A 15,692-nucleotide genomic window follows, 5' to 3' on the forward strand; every position below is an offset into this window, starting at 1 on the left:
AAGTACTGAGCAGCAGGGCTGACAGACTGAACGTAGGAAGTACTGAGCAGCAGGGCTGACATAGACTGAACATAAGGGGTTGCGAGATTGGATGCACACCTGTTTTTTCACACTTTTAAGAATCAACTTTCATAATAATAACAAGGGCAACAACTAAGCCCCCCTAATATCACAGTATTAATGCTCGTCTAAATAAATACTTTTGCTGAAGGAGCAAAGCACCTACACATTAATACAAATTGTAACATTTATGTGTAAGAGTCTCCAGGTGAATTAACATCCACCAGCAACCCCTCATTGAAGGGAGAGCTAGCTGTGAGCACTCGCACAGTCAGGGGTGACAAGGGCAAAAAACTAAGCCCCCCCCCCCCACCCCTTAATACCCAGGGCAATGAAGAGGAATGCCGGGCCCCAGTAAAATTTTGGGGGTGTGGCCTAAGTGTGGGCACCTCCCACACTCAGGCCACGCCCAGAAAATGTTTAGAGGGGGTGAAAGAAAAGGTACTTATGTAGTATCTGGGCGCCCGATTTAGAAATCGGGTCGGATCAGGCACATCGCATCGCATGCGACCAAATCGGATGCGATGCGATGGACCCGATTTTTCCATAGGATTCAATGTTAAAATGGTCTGAGTCTATTTTAACATAGAATTCAATGGGAAAAAGGGGTCCTGTTCCTTGCCCCACTATCCAAGTGGGCATGGAGTTGGATATAAACCTGTGGTGAGCGTAGCGAGCCACCGAGCCCGAAGCGTGGCGAGCGTAGCGAGCCCCGGAAGGTTGACACAGAATACCGTCCCCTCGCCATGCTTCGGGCTCGGTGGCTCGCTACGCTCGCCACAGGTTTATATCCAACTCCATGCCCACTTGGATAGTAGGGGTATGAAAAGGACCCCTTTTTCCCATTGAATTCCATGTTAAAATGGACTCAGTCCATTTTAACATTGAATCCTATGGAAAAATCGGGTCATCGCATCGCATCGCATGCGATATGGTCGCATGCGATGCGATGCGATATCGCATCGCATCGCATCTGATTGTATGCCTTAAGTTAAGGCATACAATCAAAAAATCGGGCGCCCAGATAATACATAAGTACCAAAGAAAACTCTAAAAACTGTAATCTCAGCAGCAGCCCACACCTACATGTGCTGTGCTGACAGCAGGCTCAGCATGACCTCTCACGCTGTCAGTGAAACACATGCTGAGCCTGCTGCCAGCACAGCACATACGGGGCTCCTCCAGGAAGCTTGTGCCCGGGTAATTAGTACCCGCTGCCCCCCCCCCCCACACACACACTCTCAGCTGCCCTGCTAATACCACAGTATTGCTGCCTGTTTAAATAAATACTCTTGCTAAATATTAATACAAATTGCACCATTTATGCACACATTCCATTGATGTGAGTAACCTGGGCTCTGTGCCAGATAAAAGAGCTACAAATTGGCAACAAAGCCTGAAAGCTCAGTACTGAACCACAGAGCTACAAAAGTAGCAGTATAGCAATACAATTACTTACAGCCTTCTCTCACATCCAGATCATATCCAGGGCACAACACAGGTTCTGTAATTTGAATACACTACTTCTTCACAATCTTTCAAAACTTATCCTACACACAATATATGTTATATGTGATACTAGTATGTCTTTTTAATTCTTTATTTCACCATGTCTAATCGTTAAATGCCCCAGAGTTTCTGTGAATAAAAGAAAAACGAAGGGACATTTTTAAAAAAAACTTTATTATTATGAAAGTTGATTCTTAAAAGTTTGAAAAAACAGCTGTGCAGCGAATCTCGCAACCCCTTCTCTACTCTTCTTCTTGCATATATTAATGGTTGTAAAGATACCACCACCTGAGAAAAGTCAAAAATAAGGTGGATTAAATACCCGCACACGAGGGTTTCATTAAGTGGAGTGCAGATCTACTCCTTTTTTTTGCCCCCTCATAGACTGAACATAGGAAGTACTGAGCAGCAGGGCTGACATAGACTGAACGTAGAAAGTACTGAGCAGCAGGGCTGACATAGACTGAACATAGGAAGTACTGAGCAGCAGGGCTGACATAGACTGAACGTAGAAAGTACTGAGCAGCAGGGCTGACATAGACTGAACATAGGAAGCACTGAGCAGCAGGGCTGACATAGGCCCTTATTCAGATCTGATCGCAGTACAAGTTTGATCTCAAAATGGGCAAAACCATGTGCACTGCAGGTGGGGCAGATCTAACATGTGCAGAGAGAGTTACATTTGGGTGGGGTGTGTTGAAACTGAAATCTAAATTGCAGTGTAAAAATAATGCAGCCAGTATTTACCCTGCACGGAAACAAAATAACTCCCCCAAATCTAACTCTCTCTGCACATGTTACATCTGCCCCACCTGCAGTGCACATGGTTTTGCCCATTTTGAGAACAAATTTGTACAGCGATCAGATCTGAATAAGGGCCATAGACTGAATGTAGGAAGTTCTGAGCAGCAGGGCTAACAGACTAAACGTAGGAAGTACTGTGCAGCAGGGCTAACATAGACTAAACATAGGAATACTGAGCAGCAGGGCTAACATAGACTGAACATAGGAAGTACTGAGCAGCAAGCTGACATAGACTAAACGTAGGAAGTACTGAGCAGCAGGGCTAACATAGACTAAACGTAGGAAGTACTGAGCAGCATGGCTAACAGACTAAACATAGGAAATACTGAGCAGCAGGGCTAACAGACTGAATGAAGGAAGTACTGAGCAGCAGGGCTGACATAGACTGAATGTAGGAATACTGAGCAGCAGGGCTGACATAGACTGAATGTAGGAATACTGAGCAGCAGGGCCAACATAGACTAAACGTAGGAAGTACTGAGCAGCAGCGCTAACATAGACTGAATGTAGGAAGAACTGAGCAGCAGGGCTAACATAGACTACAACAATTAACCACAACTTTCTAGCACTTTGGAAAGGTTATGGTATAGCGGGTCGACTGGGTGTAGATCAACCATGTTATGGTCAACCACCCTTAGTCGATCCCATTGAGTTAGATAGTTAGCTACCACTAGAGCGGCAGTAACGCTAGTTAGATGCCAGCAGGTGATTAGCGGGACCTTGGTTGACGGTCACATGGTCGACAGGAGTTTTGTTGCAGAATGTCACAGGGGTCCCTGGGGACACTGTATGTGTGCACAGTGTCACCTCGCTTAGCTTACTCGTCATGCTTCCGGCACAGTGCCTCGCTACACTCGGCACACTATTCTATTCTAGCTCTATGTCCACTTGGATAGTAAAGTATGATCCAAGTGGACCGGCACCAAAAAATTCCAGAAAATCTCCTGTCCACCACGTGACTGTCAACCATGTTCCCGCCGATCACCCGCTGGGGTGTGGCATCTTTACATTTTGCCTGAAGATCTCCTTCTCCATATGCACATGATCCAAGATGTTTCCACTAACCTCAGTGACTCATGTTACCTAAAGGTTCATATCTTTGCTGTATCTTTTATGTTACCTTTTACAGTCAACAGTGGAAGACTACACGTGGTACACACAGTGTAGACCTCCGTTATCTAAACACGTATAGACCCATCTCCCGTCCCGACATGCATGTTCAACAGACAGGGAGGAGTGTGATCATAACGATGTGGTCATAACATCTTTAACTATCCTGAGAGACCACACTGGACACAGGGCCCTTCTGAGCGATATCTTTTATTGTCTTGCCTACTGTTTATATGGCTTCAGTCAGACCTGAAACATCATCCTTATTGTTGCAATATGTGTTGAGGTGAAACTTTTCAGGACCCAATATTACCCATGATAAATAGTTTTCATACACACTTATTCCTAATATATTACAGTACTTGCTTAATCTGCCTCCTAGCATTATTCCAGTTCTAAATCATTTTTGCTAGTCTACCCACTGACACACATATAGCCCTTTCTAAAATATGTATATTTATTTTTTTAACTTAACAACAGAGGCCCATATTTAGATCTGATCACAGTACAAATTTGTTCTCAAAATGGGCAAAACCATGTGCACTGCAGGTGGGGCAGATGTAATGTGCATAGAGTTAGATTTGGGTGGGGTGTGTTCAAACAGAAATTTAAATTGCAGTGTAAAAATAATGCAGCCAGTATTTACCCTGCACAGAAACAACTCATGCAAATCTAACTCTCTCTCTATACATGTTACATCTGCCCCACCTGCAGTGCACATGGTTTTGACCATTTTGAGAACAAATTTGTACTGCAATCAGATCTGAATAAGGGCGATATACAGTAGTAGAAGCACTTACATGTAAACTGTATATTGCAGGTCTTCCTGTACTGTTATATTTGCATTATTTGACATATGATACAGGTGCACACTGAGCTAGTTCAATTATGTTTTTCATCAGTGAAAATAAAAATGTACCTGATATATATCTAAATCGAAGTATAAAATCCATTGGTATCAACAACAAAAAAAGACTAGACATTGTGTAAGCAAGGTAGCAGTCTAATTACAATAGTGGTCCTGCCATATCAGCCCTCAATCTGCTGACTGGGGATCAAATGTTTATACCCTATAATCCCTTTTTAATGACTGCCATGTGGATGGAGCTAGATTAATTCCGCTATGCTGCGAGGAGCCAGGCCATAGAGCACAATAAGCTATGTAAACACACAGCTGTTTTAAAGTCATGAATAAAAATAAAAAATAAAATGAAGAATTTAAAGGCTCTTTAACTGCTGGCTTTTAACATAAAACGCAATTCGGTCAAAGCAATTAGTGATTTTATAATGGAAAATAACAAATTGCAGTTAAAGGTCCATTTGGACTTGGTCTTTAAAAAAAAGGAAGGATAAGATATATATATATATATATATATATATATATATATTGACAGTCTGACACCATTCGGGGGGGGGGGGGGGCAGAGAGAGGGTGGCAACGGCATCGGTGTGTGAGAACGGGGGAGTGTTGAAGCAGTTTAGAGAGTGGAAGGAAATCTGGGACAGAGATTTCCTTGCCTCTGTGACAGGCGGCATGGATGCCATAAACCACCCAATGGTGGCTGGGTGATTAACGGTGTGTCCTAGCACTCAGCTCGGATCACTACTATAGAAGGAGCAGAGGTGTAGTGAGGGTGGCTCTGATGGAGCTGAAAGCTCCAGGAGCCAGGTAGTAGAGAGGGAGTGCCGGCGACCCCCTCTCCTCCCGCCACTGCTACGCTGGAGAGCAGGCATCATATGCTGGCGGCAGGGAGCCAGCGCCGCAGTCTCTGTCCACAGCGTTCCTCCAAAAATGGGCAACACCTTGGAGGAGACAGACACTAGAGGTCCTGCCAGAACTCTAGTGTCTGTCAGAGGAGAACAGCTCATCCAGCGCTGCCCAGAAGTTCGGATTCCTGGGAGTGCTAGCTTGCTGTGAATGCAAACCCCTGGACAACAAGCATGTTAACTCCTTCCGGCAATGAGCATGCAAGCACCACCACCCCCCCTTGCAATGAGCATGCAACCCACCGGGCAACAACAAGCATGCAACTCCCCCCTGGGAAATGAGCATGTAACTTTCCCCAGCCAATGAGCATGTAACTCTTGAATAGAAAAAAACCCCTTTATAGACATCCTCAATCATGTCCTTAATAATCAAAATATGCAAGTATTGTGATTATATTAAAATACTGACTTGTGCTAATTGGTCTTCTTGTCTTTGATGTGGAGATACATACTCTGAAGCCTTCAAAGCAGTAATCCAGAAGGTCTGGGCATGAAAGTAAAGTGGTATACTACTTAATAAGGGATAATTGTGCTTCAAAATGTTTCATGTGCTATTTATGAAATAGTAACCGGTATAAAAACTGAAATCTTCCCAGCAAAAAAGGACAGCTTCAATAAACTATACAAAATGTGATGTTTTTGTTGCCTATATGCCATAGTAGCCTGCTGCCAAGAATGTCAGAGAGACCTTGAGATATTCTCTCTCATGTATAGGATAGACCATCCTCCCAGTTCCATCCACTTCCCCAGAGAAGTATTTGGTCCAATGGCCCGAAGATATAACTTGCAGCGAATGAGATCATCAAGACTGTGTGCCCCACCCTACCACCACCAGGTCCTTCCTCTAGTCTACACTTTAAAATAATTGTCATATACTGTATATTTAGTACACAAAAATGAATAATACCACACTGAAACTGGGCACACACTGTAAGATATAACATTCTGATGCACATCGGAATAATATTTGTAAGCATTGTATAGTGTGTAAAGGTGGCCATCCCCTACTGTGGGGTATCGCATTCGATACCCCGTCAACTCACCCAGCAGCTCCCGGGCGGCAGTCCGTTTGCATACGATGTATCATACATGATCCCAGTCCTGTCTGTGGGATAAAAAGGATCCGTAGTACAGCAGGTAAAATCTCCAGGCTGATTGAGGCCAGCGGGGGAGGGGGATACTGTGTGTAATGCGCTCCTGCCCCGCTGCCTAGGTGCATATGGTACCATTGGCAACTCCCTACTACTTATCACATCTGGATTTAATACTCCCCATACTATACAGTGCACCATCCAGGTGGCCCATCCCATACTACCTGGAGACTGGGCCAACCAGACCTGAGCAGCCTGCAGGACCCAGAGAGGGACAAATAGATGGGGCCCAGGCTGTGTTCCAACGATAACTGAAAGCTCTCTGTGGGAAGTTTCCTTGCATCTCAATACTAGGCACAACCTTATTCCTGTTTATTTTAAGGGAAGATGTCTGCAATAATGGGTAGGAGAAAAGAATCCAAATTGTTGCAGCACAGGTCTCCTGTAATCTCCCTGGTCATTGGTGTGTGCAGGAAAAAGCTGGTCCCTCCAAGGTAAGCATTCATCCTATCTGGCTCCTTTCCAATCTGTCCTCAACTATGCAGCCAGGCTTATCTTCTTCTCCCGCCGCTCTCATTCCGACACTCCTCTTCAACAAAATCTGCACTGGCTCCCATTCCCCTACAGAATCCTCTTCAAACACCTCACACTCACATACAGGGCCATCTCTAATTCCATTGCTCCATATATCTCTAACCTCATCTCCATTCATACACCCTCCCACTCTCTACGGTCGTCTGACGACTGTCATCTCACCTCCACCCTGATCACTGCTTCCCATGCTAGAGTACAGGACTTTGCCCGTGCTGCACCCCTTCAGTGGAATGCACTCCTCTCTTCACATTTCACTCACAGCTCTCCCATACTCACACACTCAGTGACCATCTTCGTCTGCATACTCATCTCCATCATTGGCCTCAAGCCTCTAGTTGTATGTTGATTGAGTCCTCACTACTTATATTTAAGCTGTAATATGTATTGAAATGTGGCGCTCTTTATTTGTACTCTATTTTGTTATTTATTCAATGTTATGCCATTTTGTCTCCCTGTATTGTTTCTTTGTACGGCACTGCGAAACACTTGTGGCGCCTTAATAATAATTATAATAATAATCCTACTGCTTACAGCAGCTTTTGCTGGCCGCCGGGGGGCAGGCTTTCCCTTGCCCAGCGTGCGGCATTAAAGCACTTGGTAAGCTGCGATTTTCAACGTGAATCAGCCCTATTCTCTCTTTCTATTTTCTTCCCCGTATTTTACACACACTACCTTTCTTTCTCAGACACACATACACTCCCTCTCTCACAGACACTCTCTCCCTGTCTGTCTCTATCTCCCTTTCTCTGTCTCCGAAAATCTCTCCCACCTCTATGTGTCTCTCTCTCTCGCATACACACACACACACACACACACACACACACACGTATAGGCAATCAGGGAGGCAAAAGAGTTATATTTCAAATGTTTAGTGCAGTGCTACAGGCAACATCTGAATCAGGCCCAGATAGGTGCACACTTTAGGGGGGTATTCAATCTGAGGGTCACGGCCTGGTTTAATCAGCCACAGAACATGTGCAATTAATATGTGTCCAGAATTAAAGGGATGAGGTGGTAACCCTAATAGGTACGCCCATAAGTGGAGTTAGACACACCCTCTGGGCGGAGCATAACACACCCTCTCAGCGGCGCATTCTACTAGTAACTAATAAATCCCTGAAAATAGTTTTCAAAGGTTTGTAAGTATGTCCTTGCTAAGAGGCTTGAATCAGACCCTGTATATAAAGCTGCATATTAGTAAAAGGCAAATTCTACTGTAGGAGTTAGGGGGGGGGGGGGGTGGATTCTGCCAAAAATAATCTTGTTAATATCTACTACAGACAGCAGGAAGTGTTCTTCACAAACCCTTCTGTTTATTTGTACACAAACATGAGGAAAAACATATTTTTCTAAATCTGTTAGTCTGATGTATCTGTATAGAGGAAAATAAACCTTTTAGATTTTAGGTGTTGCATTTTGAACACAGTATGTAATATAACACTTAATGTCTTGGCAAAACTGATGACTACACGCTGTGAGATGTACAATATCTGTTTCCGAATGATTTACACTTGGCAGCCACACCATGTGCGTGATATATCACCAGTGTGAAATACTCCATATGCATAATAATGATACTAATCACATATGTATAAACATATCTGATCAGTATCACAAAAGACAGCTCGTCCATTAAGAGCTGCCCTTTGCGAAGCCGCCAGCGCTGGGTGAGAGAGTTCCCACAGGTGGCCTTTCCCTCCTATGCTCAGGAACCTTCTGCTGATGGAAGGTGAAGTCGTTGTTGCTAGGGAGGAGGGGGTCACTGGATTGGGGAGGCTGCTAGGACAGGAGGTGAGGGGGGCCGGAGAAAATGGTGCAGGAGGGGCAGCGTGCTGCGGCAAGATGTGGAAAGCCTATTGACTTCTGTAGGGTAATGCCAGAAAAAGATGGTGTTACCATCCATATGGAAAAGTTAGCCAGTCAGTGATCCAGGGGGGATGCACTAACATCCATCGCACCACTTTGCCACACATTGCCGGCTATATCATTGATAATAATCGCATATGCACTAAGATATGCAGTGGGAGTAGAGAGGACAGACTGCCGATGCAGCACAGCCTCTCTCCCCAGCTCAGCACACACTGCTCAGTGCCGTGTGCTGAGCAGTGGAGAGAGACACTGCAGCAGCATTCTGCCCTCTCTCTTCCAGAGCGGGTGTCCATCCCACTGGACGATCGGCTGCCCTCATTCCCTGCTTTTTTTTTGTACAGGGGTGTGGTCCCAAAGAGTTAGGAGAGGGTTTACTTTTAGGGTGGGGCAGGGCAGATTAACTATGTTGGCTATGAGCGACAGCAGGGGACAGCATGGCCCCTCATTAACAATGTGCAGGAGCGTGCACTGTTCCTGGAGCATAGTTACACATTGGGTGATATTATGAACGATATTGCTCAGAAGGACCAATATGTACAATATTGATCATTATATCACCCAGTGTGTACAGTACACACCTCTATATGTAAGAAGTCAACCAGCTTTATAAGAATAGAGAAGAGACTATACTTGTTGATGGAGATCGTAAATGTTAAGAATCTCTTTGGTTACTCCATTAGAGTTTACAATAATATCCCCGTTTTGAATGAATGTGGCGTCCAGCCGTTGGGAGGGAGCTTCGCTGATCATGCGGTTTTTAGCAGGGCCGAGTCTAGACTTACTTGGCGGCTGAGAACATGGGGAAATCCATCTGATGGTAAATGATAGCGAGTGGATTTATCCCATGTGTACGGCTGCGAATCCATTTGCAGATATGCACAGGGGTGGTGATCCACCTGATCTCTGGGCTCCGAAGATTTACAACTCAGTGATCAGGTCTGAATCAGGCCCACACTTATAACAGAGCTCCGCTCCAATAATGATTACTAATGGTGAATAAACCGAAGCCGTCATATTTTGTCTGTAACTGTAGAAAAATATACATGGGATGTTTTTTTTTTTTAAACAATAAGGAGCTAATGGACTGTTTATTTGTATGTAGATCAATCAGAAAGCCAAATGACTGTCTCCAATGCTGGGCTCTGTTTGTATATCTATTTACGGAGGTTAGCAGTGCCAGTTATGAAGAGACGGCATCTATCAGAGTGGCTGTGACTGATGGAGAGGTGCAGAGCCTGACAGAGTGTCGCTGCTGTATCTTCCTATAGAGGAGATCTGATAAGATATGCATATGTCACCGCCTCAATCTTTCCTGCAGAGATGCCCACCGCCAGCTTCCCTGATTCATCGCTTGCATACAAAGATGCACCAATGGACCTGTGAGTAGCTCAATGGTCGAGAATAGGAAAAGAGGTAGTATGTTGGTGCACAGGTCAAACCAAGTATACAGATTTTACAAATATACATTTTATTAAGCAATTTGTTTGCTTAGAAAAATGGTTTCTCAGGATGTCCATCACAAGTAAGGAGTAAGAATGCACAAGCAGTGGCTGCATCACGTCCCTGAAACGGTTGTGATGTGTGCATTTGTGATGCCAACTGGTTACCACCCAAAAACAATATCATTATCTGTCAATCACTCTATGTCCTAATCCACACTATGGGGTTATTCAATCTCGGGAGATGGCTGCGGGGCCCTATTCAATGCTGTCTTCCCTGACAGCATTGAACAGGGGATCTTGGCAGAACAAGCCCGACTTCACAAGCTCCCGGCTGCAGTTCGCTTCTTCCGGGCTGCAGCTCACGGCCACACCCCCTTCTTGTCCTGCTGTAGGCGGGACATTGAATCCCACCTGCAAATTCACAGATGAGCAGACCAAGAATAGGACAGGTCACGGCTGTCGGGCCAGCTCGACAGCCGTCACCCAAGATTGAATACCCCCCTGGGACTCTGATGCATGCACAGTAACAAACACATCGGGCAACAGCGCCAAACATCAGCCTTGCGTTCACCTCTGAATCAGACCCACTATGATCTTACACCCCACCGGCCCCCCACCCCTGGCAAACAGTCTCTCTGCCACTGCGAAATACCATATATGGGCATGCAAGTGGGCATCTCAGGCTCTCAAATCAGATCAAAATAATTATGATCAATTCATTGTTCCACCTCGGTTCATAAACACAGCTTATAAAGTAGCTATGGTCTGATGTGATTTTAAAGTACTGTATTGAAAAAACTTTGTATTATTGAAGTATGGTTCAAGTTGGGATTTTTCCATATAGCAAACACCAGCACTGCAAACATTTTCTTGATTGAAATTGGACTTTCTATTTTGGGAAACTAGCCATTTCTCTATGCCGAGGCAGCTGTGGTTTCTATAACTAGAGATTACATGAGTGTCAGCGGTGAACATTTCTTTCATTTGATCAATGTTAGAAAAGGCTGCAGCTTTATAATGCCCTGTCTGACAGAGAAGGTTTTACCTGGAAACCAATCTGAGCGGGATTATATTTTCTGCCTTCTTCCACCATAGAGATTAGCAATTGTGAAGGTTGTATTTTCTGGGTTTTTTTTTTTTAAGTTTTGTATCTTTGCATAATACTGTATGCATGTGGTGTTTAAAAAAATAATTAAAATTGTGAATGTTTTCATATTAAATATCAGTAAAGGCCCATACACACTGGGCGACTTTGAGCTGAAAGCCGCTCAAAACAGCCTGTTTGAGTGGCTTTCAGCTCAAAGCCGCTGAGTGTGTATGCCCCAGTGATGAGCGGTGAGCACTGCTGCGCGCTCCGGCAACATCGCCGGGATGAGCGGCTTTGAGGATGGCTTTGCATAGCTCTGCGCTATGCAAAGCCGTCTTCCCCCCCTCTGTCGGCGCCAGGCAGGGGGAAAGCCGCTCAGTGTGTATGTTCTGAGCGTCTTTCCCCGCATCGATGATTGTCATCATCGCTGTCCTTTAGACATAATAATAAACAATACATAATAAACACTGCATAACTGTAATGCAAGTTGTTTTGGCTAATAAGAACTGTAATTTACAGATATAGGCAATTATTTTTGTACCATTATGGCTTATTGAAATTAATTAAGTAATTAAATTAAAAGTTATGTCTTTGGAATGTCAAGAACAAAGCAAATAAACTGTTAAAGCAGATAAAGAATTGATTATTCTCCAAAGATATTGTAGTAAAGTGGTCTTGACAGTTGTGTTGATACCCCATAGAAAATAATTGGATTATGGTGATATTTCAAACTAATTGCTTTCTTGAGTAGTCACTGTGTAGTTAGTGTGCTATTTGGTATCATTATAAGGTAAATTTACTAAGATGGGAGTTCTATTAAAGATGGGGTGTTGCCCATTGCAACCAATCAGATTCTATCTATTATCTTCTAGAAGGTTCTAAAAGAATAAGAAGTAGAATCTGATTGGTTGCTAAGGGCAACATCCCATCTTCAATAGAATTCCAATTTTATTAAATTTACCCCATTGTGTGCACCACACTATTACTATTATTATTATTATTATTATCGTTTATTTTTATGGCGCCACAAGGGTTCTGACAATACATCGATGAGAAAAAGAAAAACAAGAAAATAGTGATTTACAGTACAAATGCAAATTAGGGCAAGAACATGGTAAATAAAAGACAGTTGCAGCAGCGGACACTGATGCAATTATAACAGTGGCAGAGATATATTCTAAGAAAAGCTCATGAGGAGAGAGGGCCCTGTTCGTTAGAACTTACATTCTAAACACTAGACATAGAACATCAGAGAACGCAAATGTGAGAGTTGTCTGAGGAGATCACAGCAGGCAAGCATGTCAATGGTAAAGGCTATAAAACAATGGTCCTGTGAAAACAGTTGGAAAAATTATTAAGAAGTTTAGAGTCCATGGGACTGTAGGCAGCATCTCTAGATGTGACCACAAGAGTAAAAATGACCCCAGATTAAAGAAAAGCACAATGAGAATGATAAAACAGAACCAAGGAAAACTTCCAAAGAGATACAAGCAGCAGCTTACGAGAGATGTAAGCTTGCAGCAGGGCCCTCCTACCTCCAAGTCTGTCCGTTGTTACCCAGTTTGTTTTATCACTGTCTACTATTGTAAAGCGCAACGGAATCTACTGCGCTATATAAGAAACTGTGGGCATCGTAAGGAAAAAAAAATCGCGTCCTACGACCTTTTCATACCCCCACTATCCACGTCGGTGTGGAGTTGAGAATAGAAAGTGTGGCGAGCCCGAAGCGTGGCGAGCGCAGCGAGCCCCGCGAGGGGACGCGGACAGCTGTAAAGCCCGCGAGGGGACGCGTATACCTGTGAAGGTGTCCGTGTCCCCTCGCCACGCTTCGGGCTCGGTGGCTCGCTGCGCTCACCACACTTTCTATTCTCAACTCCACGCCGACGTGGATGGTGGGGGTATGAAAAGGTCGTAGGACGCGTACCGCCGCCCCTTGTGGGCTCGCAGCGCTCGCCACGCTTCGGGATGACGTTGATCGTGGGGTGGCGTTAACAATTGGGGGGGCCATTTCACACTTCAGGGTGCCTATTTGGCCTCTGTGGGCCATTTAACATTGTTCCCTATGGAAAATCGGGTCAATTGGGACATTTAACATTGTTCCCTATGGAAAATCGGGTCAATTGGGACATTTAACATTGTTCCCTATGGGAAATCGCGGTCATTGCGTCGGTCGCATCGCATGCGATTTTTTAGTACATGCGATGGCCGCCCTTCTAGGTAAAGAGTACCGAAACTGTCCTCAATGCTGCAGCCAGGCTTATCTTCCTCTCCCGCCGCTCTAACTCTGCTACTCCCCTTCAACAAAACCTGCACTGGCTTCCATTCCCCTACAGAATCCTCTTCAAACACCTCACACTCACATACAGGGCCATCTCTAATTCCATTGCTCCATATATCTCTAACCTCATCTCCATTCATACACCCTCCCGCCCTCTACGGTCAGCTGACGACTGTCGTCTCTCCTCCACCCTGATCACTGCTTCCCATGCTAGAGTACAGGACTTTGCCCGTGCTGCACCCCTTCAGTGGAACGCACTCCCTTGCTCCATTAGACTCTCCCCGACCTTGCAAAGCTTCAAACGGGCACTGAAAACTCACCTATTCATCAAAGCGTACCCTTCCACTGCATAAACCAGCTGGTTCTCCGACCCCTTGCCTGTTTACATCCTGCTATCTAACCACCACCCCCTCGCTTGCACCTCTTGTAATCTGTCTGTCTCCCCTTCCTACTAGATTGTAAGCTCCTCCGAGTAGGGCCCTCATCCCTCCTGTTGTCAAAGCCCACTTCTCTTCACATTTTACTCACAGCTCTCCTTTACTCCAACACTCAGTGACCATCTTCATACTCATCTCCATCATTGGCCTCAAGCCTCTAGTTGTATGTTGATTGGGTCCTCACTACTTACATTTAAGCTGTAATGTGTATTGAACTGTGGTGCTCTTTATTTGTACTGTATTTTTGTTATTTATTCAATGTTAAGCCAAGTTTTGTCTCCCTGTATTGTTCCTTTGTACGGCGCTGCGAAACACTTGTGGCGCCTTATAAATAAAATTATAATAATAATAATAACTGTAAATAAATAAATAATAAATAAATAAACTCAAAGCTGAAGGTATTCCAGTGTCTACATAAACATAAACATAAAAAAAATCCAAATATTTTTTAAAGGAATATCGACTTAATGCTTCCGGGAAAATGTCTCTTGGACAGAGGAGTCAAAACTGGATTGTTTTGGCAGTCACATTAGCTTTATGTTCACACGTGAACAAAAATGAAGCCATAAAAGAAAAGACCACCATAACTATTGTGACACACGAAGGACACACTGTTATCTTAAAAGCATTGTGGACCCCCGAGCAAAGCAATGCAGTGGTTGTTCTAATTGGGGGTCCATGAAACCAAATCTACAAACTGACACCAGAAAAATGTGTCGACCATTTTTTGTGTTGATATATTCCCATGCCGACCTTGTGTATGCTGACCAAATTACTATAGACCCTATGCATCATACCACTGAACTCGGGCACCAGTGTGGAATGCCAGACAAACTCTGACATTTTTTTTTAAAGGGGAAATCACTTACAAAAAATCCCTTTAAAAAAATTCTGAGTTTGGCCGGCATCCTGCACTGAAGCCGAACTCGTGGCGCATTACTTTCCACCCTATGTATGATTTCTATTAAATGTGGAATAAACAAGATTCAATGACAATGACTTTTTTCACATTCAGGTTATTTCAGGGAAAAACATGGATTCTTCCCTTTTCATGGAAGAATACCTTGTCCATGTCTGTAAGGGTGAGATAAGGACGGTAGTAACCAAGGCTGATTGTAAGAGTTCAGCTCGTTAAACAACGGTAGCAGAAAATGGAACGGTTCAGAGTGATTAGTGGCAATCTTTATGACTGACGTGACTCAATATTAGGGTTGTATTATACAACATAAGTATTTATTTTTGTATTTTATCATTTTATAGTCATTTTTTTTGTTTGCTATGTATTTGTTAAAGCTGGATAGAGTTTTGATAGTCAAAAATAATTTGCTTCTACAAGGTAATCCTTAACGTGTATCAAGGCATGCTGCTTGTTTATTGCCAGCAGTGACATAACTTATACTGTGAGTAATGTTCCCATAAGCACAGCTACACTATAAAGCCTATATCACCCATACAAAAACACCCTTAAGCCCCGTACACATGGGGGAGATATATTGCTCAGCCATATATTGCTGAGCAATATATTGCTCAGTTTCTCATTTTCATCAGCGACCAGAGATGGTCGCTGATGAAAAAGAAACTGCTGGGGGGAGCCCGGCAGTGGAAATCAGCTGGTCGCAGGAGCATGTTCCTGCGACCAGCGAT

General features: G+C 44.1%; 1 protein-coding gene across 3 annotated transcripts in view; it reads right to left on the reverse strand.

Moving 5' to 3' along the window:
* The window catches only part of PITPNM3 (PITPNM family member 3), a 497,692-nt gene that overhangs the window by 287,262 nt on the left and 194,738 nt on the right, over positions 1–15,692 (reverse strand). The gene's annotated exons all lie outside the window — the stretch shown is intronic.

The sequence above is a fragment of the Crinia signifera genome, chromosome 2, assembly GCF_055691185.1.
Source record: "Crinia signifera chromosome 2, ASM5569118v1, whole genome shotgun sequence".
In the NCBI taxonomy this organism is placed as follows: domain Eukaryota; kingdom Metazoa; phylum Chordata; class Amphibia; order Anura; family Myobatrachidae; genus Crinia; species Crinia signifera.